We start from the raw sequence: 6,043 nt of genomic DNA on the forward strand, positions 1-6,043 counted from the left end.
GCTGTGATGTCATCATCATGTGCCAGGAAGTGTTTTCCAGATTGTTCTGCAGCACCTGCATTAAATTTTCAGCACAGTTGCGTGTCCGTTTTTTGCGCCGTCGCAAATAGCGAGCTCGCAAAAAGCGGACTCGCTATCTGCGTTGCGACTCCATTTGCGAGTCGCAAATTGTCCTCACGTTTTCTTCCTGCATTTCAGTTAGCGAGTCGGAAATTGCGAGTCGCAAAGAGTCGCATTTTGCGAGTCGCTAATTTTTCCCTACCTACATCTGGCCCTAAACATCATAGACAGAAGAAGTAAGCAACTTGAGACAGATAAATGTGTTTGTTTCATACAACAGAAAATTTCTCATATCTGATCATAGCCAATATCATGCACCTCAGAGAGAGAGTGGTGCAGATGGGGGTCACAATAATGGGGAGCATGGACATCCTAGGAACTTTAGGGGGCCCAGCCAAACATATTTTGGTGGACCCTTTTGAACTACTTTGCATATATTAGCCACTTTACTTGGATTTGCGCCCCCATCATACCAAGCATATAGAATGATATGTTAATGCTAAGAAAATGTACATATAGTGGGTTGAACGAAATAGAGATTTCTAAAAAAAAAGGCTACTTGAAATAGTGATTTAAAAAATGTGGTTTCTTAGCAGTGGCACGTTTACGTATCAGTAAACTGGAAATGGTTTTATGGAGCATAGCACTGGCACTTCCGATTCACGTCATAAGCAGGAAGACAATCATCACCCTTTACATTGTAGAGGTCAGAAGAGGTAGGTCTCAGAAGGATTGTGTGGATTGCAAAGAGTTCTTGTGTTGGTTTTTTGACAAGGGTTTGGACTCCTAACCAGCACAATATTCCGTGAGGCTCCATAGAGAGCTGAAGAAGCACAGAAAAGGAAGAGGAACTTTCTGAACCTGAATTAGAAATCCTGGCCAGGAATGTGCGGCCAACAACAATAAACTATTTAGGAAAAGTTCACTTACTGTCTGTTCCTGATTTAACAAATAGGCAAATTTGACAAATATATGAACATATAAGTAGGACTGGCATCTCGATATATCAAAGAGACATGTAAAATGTGCTATGACATGCACTCCAGAACTAAAGAAAAGCTTGCAAGTCGCAGACATTTGGTGCAGACCATCTCCTGAACCACCTTCAGCCCCACTTAAGAAGGCAATTGAAAGCACTTTTGTAGCTAAGAATAAGTGAATGAGTGAAATACCTGCTTCGGCACGACCAACAGGTGTTATAGAACAACTTATACATAGTACCATAATTTTAATTAAAGTTCAAATAAGTGATCTATTTCAGATATTGCATTGTAAGCTTTTTACATTAAAAGTTGTTACATATCGAAAATGTTTTTTAACCCGAAGCAATGGATTCTGGTAAGTTATATCATGTAGTAGGTGAATGTAGTATCAAATAGAATGTGGTATACTCCTCTTCCATACAGTGAATTTGGGCTGTGTTATTTATTGTCTTATAACTGGTTTAGGGTGTTGCATTGTGAAGTAAGTTTGAGGTACACTTTTATTATATTACTTTGTTTATTATGAAAGATATTTTAATCGGCATGAGGTGTATTACAGTTGAAGCAAAAGTTGCCACATGCTCATAAGGAGAAATTCATATATATTTTTTAACTTATTTGTAGTGACATTACCAATGCAGACAGAGAAAGGTGAGGAGGAAGTTGGCAATTCAGATAAAAATATTGAATAATTTATTGAGGACCCCCAGTCTAATTGCCCAGTATCACAGCCTATTGAAACAGGTGATACTGTTTCACAACGCAACTGTAGGCGTAGAACCATTTTACCTCAAACCACATTATGGAGTGCACAAGGACACGAAGCTGGAAGGGCACATCTTACATCGCAAAATGCTTTACCACACAGTTGTGCTATATTAAGGATGGCACATGGACATGGAGAGAGTAGTTCAATTTATATCACCTGAGAAACACATGCTGAACGTGCGAAAAAAACAACAGTGATCACTGCATGCATTTAGTGAAAAAGCAGACCTATAAGCGTGGAAAATAACCCTGGTTTTAGTATTGCAGCAAACAGCTTTCGTTCACTAATAGGCAATATCAACCTTTTGTGGTGTCATAAAGACTGAAAATATAACAGGAAGGTGTGAGCAAATGAAGATGCTTGCAGCTGTTAAGGGCTTTGGCAGATCTACAGAGAAACTTGCATCAATCACCATTTCACTTTCTCGCACAGTAATTAACATTCAATCTGAAGGAGCAGTGATTTGTCCAACGTTTTGGGGAAGCTTACAACTTTCCTTCAACTTGTGCAAACCTTCTAAATGGGTGATAAAGAAGGATAAACCCTGTTCTGGAAAATGAGGCCTCCAGTATTAGCAGTACCTCAGTGGCTGAGGTTACGATTTGCAAGCTCGCACCACTACATAGCAGTGAATCATCTTAAATTGAGTAGGCGCTGCACGCCCTTTAGTGAGGAGGGGCCACCCCCCCACCTTTTGCCCCTCATGAAGAGTGTCTGTCTGGCTGAACAAAGGTCAGCCTGACAGACACTCTTCATGGTCAGGTCAGGCAGCCAGGAGCAGACATGCGCGATTTGCGCAGACTCCTGGCTGCCTAAGCTGAACTTTTCTGGACTGAGGAGGTCACAGCTCCTATGGGCGTGACCTCCTCGGCTCAGCAAAGGTGCCTCGAGGCCCTCCCTGGGTGACGAGGAAAGCGTCACCCATTGATTTCGACCTGGACGCTTCAGGTTTAAGCCCTGAAGCGCCCAGGGCGAGTGTCAATCAGTGACACTTTATCACAGACTGGGGTGGGGTCAGCAGTCTCACTGACCCCATCCCACTCTGTGACGAGGCTGGCACTGCTGCCTTTCCTCATTGGCTGAGGGAAGGCAGCAGTCCCAACCCTCCTGGGACCTCCAAGGCTGAAGGTAAGTGTGTGGTCTTTTAAAATGAATGTTTGGTGCGTGTGTGCATGTTTGAATGTTATGAGTGTTGTTAATGGATGTACGTGTGTGTGTGAAAGAATGAGTGTGTGTGTGCTTCCCGCCCGCCCCCTCCCTCCTAAAGCTGCTGGCCGCCACTGAAATTGAGTCAACATTTGTACCATGAGTTACTGGTACCAAAGGACGAAATAGATCAAAATAATGTGCACTGTTTACTTGATTTGGAAGTTTTAAAAAAAGTATATTTTGTAAACATTATTTTGTTTCAGTCTTTATGTGACCATAACATTTTTGATCCATGTTTGTTCCTTCATTTTCAAGTCAGGATCCTGTGAACAATAACAAGCTGTTTTGTTATAAATTTGAAAACTGTTTCGTATTTTACAAAGTGGAACTTATTGCTCTTATCTTAGAAATGGTTACCTGCAAATTTCTGCTCTCTGTCTTCTACCTTCAGCAGGCCTTCTAGCATCTTATACATATGTGCTAGGAGGTTGGAAATCTTTTTTTGTCTGAAGTGCTATCATCTGCATGAATGGCTAGGCCGCTTCTAGTTGCAATGTGATGTAAGATGGCTCAAGTGGCAACTTTCTTGTGTGATATTACTAGGGAATACTGAAACGCACCTCCACTTTTATGTAAGCATAGAACTCTGTGCTTTAGCAACCCAAAAGTATGCTTAACCAGCAGCGGCTCTTCCGCTATGGTGAAGGACCGTTGCCCCCTTCGCCAGCAGCAACACCTGCAAAACTAGAAAAAGAAAACAATAACAAACTGTTTATTATCACTGTATTGTTCAAGGGGCTGGGGCCATAGGGATGACGGGCAGGGAGTGGTGTGCACTCCCCTCAGTGCGCATGTGTGTTTGACCAGCCATCTCAGGACGACCAAACACACATGCGCACTGAGCTCTCTCCAACCCAAGCTGCGTTGCCAGGTTGGAGACAGCAGGCAGGCTCTCAGTCGGCCTCAGAGCGCTAAGTGAGGGTGCTCAGGCCAATCCTAACACTGCTGCTCTTATGCTGCCAGCAGCATTGGGATTGGGCGCTGGGCAGTTCGGGAGACTCTGCCTTATGGAGCCAGAAGACCAGCGATGCAGATGCGGCGAGGTTCAGGTAAGCTTAATTTTTACATTTTGCATTTGTTTTGCTCCCCCACATGCCACCATGCCACTTTACCCCGCCGCCAGCCATGACTGCGCTTAACAACAGAAGGGTTGCATCTGTTTGACGCAAAATCTTTCTGTGGGTGTGATTGGATTGGGCTATTGAGTTAGTAATATCGTGGGGGATATAGGAAAGGCACTACAATACTTGCATAGCATTAGTCAAGATGACTGAAAAATGGCTTGTTTGGTTGTCTTTATTTTAAATTATTGTTGTTGCTTACCTAATATAAAACTATCAGGAAACTCTTAAGAAATGTTTACAGTCTGCAGTGTTAAAAATATAAGAATTGCTAGTGCTACGTGGATATCTCATTACAAGATAAGTAATAGTTTTTTTGCATTAAAAACAAAGTGTAGGATTAAGGAGTGTTGATTTTTCCTTATTCTGATAAAGAAATTATGTTCCAGAAAGTGACCAAATGAGGGCATGTGTATCATCAACACATCCTATTAATCGGGAATTCTTAAGAAATCTACCTTGGATTGTTGTACGTCCTGTACTGTAACAGAAAATGGGATATGTCTGCGACTGTGACATGATATTGCATCAAGGAAATATCGTAAATACTAGGAAGGACACTCTAAAATATACTTCCCTCAGTGGCCATAATGTCCTAATAACTTCTTAGAAGCAAGGATGTGTAATGAACATAAGACTTGCACTTGTGTGGGTATAGGCACACATTAATGAGTGCTTCTACCTAATATTGGATCTAAGTGTTCAGTTAAATCATGCGACCTGTCTAGTGAGGGCCCAATTCACAAAAAGCCTTCACAGTCGTTGCCAAAGCTCTACACTCCTGGTGGAATTTCAGTAACAAGAAACTGCAGTGCAGAGATTCCACCATGAGAGCGAATACTCTGCTATGATTGTGGAGCCTCTGCCACAACTGCAGAGGCTATTGTGAATCGAACCCTTAGTCTCATCACATACATCTCTTCCTGTTTGTGGTCCAGTAAAGTTGTCCTAACTCTAAAAATCCCTTACTTCTGGTTCTCCTCCTTTAATGCATTGCCAGAAGCCTGATTTCCCTTTCTATCACATAAAGTGCTGCCTTTATGAAAATAAAATATGAAACCTCTCTGTTTATAGATTGCAAACGATTACTACCTTCTTCCACTTTGTGGTAATTTGCATGTGTGATTTCAAGGGTTTGCTAACATTCACTATTTGCAAATGGTTAGTACATTTGATTTTAGAATAACAAAATGCTATTAGGGAATTGCTGATTGGCTTTGCCATTCTTAGGAAATGGTCTTTCCCTCCATTTAGCACACTTCATTCTCCCATTTAAGCAGATGCAAGCCACCTAGCAACTGGTTTAGGACTGGCCCACAAACAGGCAGAGTTACAGAACGGTTTAAGAAAGGCCCACTAGTAGCATTTGATTTACGGGCCATGGGTACCTCTACTGCACCCTACTAGGGAATTACTAGTAAATCAAATATGCCAATCATGGAAAAGCCAATTAGAGTTACAATTTACACAGCGAGCACTTGCACTTTAGCACTGGTCAGCAGTCGTAAAGTGTCCAGAGTACCAAAACTAGCAAAAATGAGGTCCAGGACACAGTCAAAAATACAGGAAGCAGAGGCAAAAAGACAGGGGAAACCACGCCAAGGATGCCAGGTCTAACAATAAATTTGTCAAGAGTTTATTTTATATAAGTGAGCAGAGTTCAACAGTAGTGTAACAAAGGCCCCTGCAGCCTTCCTGGTGCGTGGAGGGGTGGGAGGGGTCCTGAGCTCCCGGGGGCCCCATCGGCACAGTACACTCTGCGTGGGCAGAGGCCCCCCTTAAGTTTTGTTATTCCAATGGACACTGTACACCTTACCTCTTCACATACACTGTTGGTCCTGTACACGTTAGCTCTTCACATACACAGAGGTGCCTCAAAGATCCTACACTGACAAAGGCAA

This window comes from Pleurodeles waltl, chromosome 3_1 (genome assembly GCF_031143425.1).
Source record: "Pleurodeles waltl isolate 20211129_DDA chromosome 3_1, aPleWal1.hap1.20221129, whole genome shotgun sequence".
Lineage (NCBI taxonomy): Eukaryota > Metazoa > Chordata > Amphibia > Caudata > Salamandridae > Pleurodeles > Pleurodeles waltl.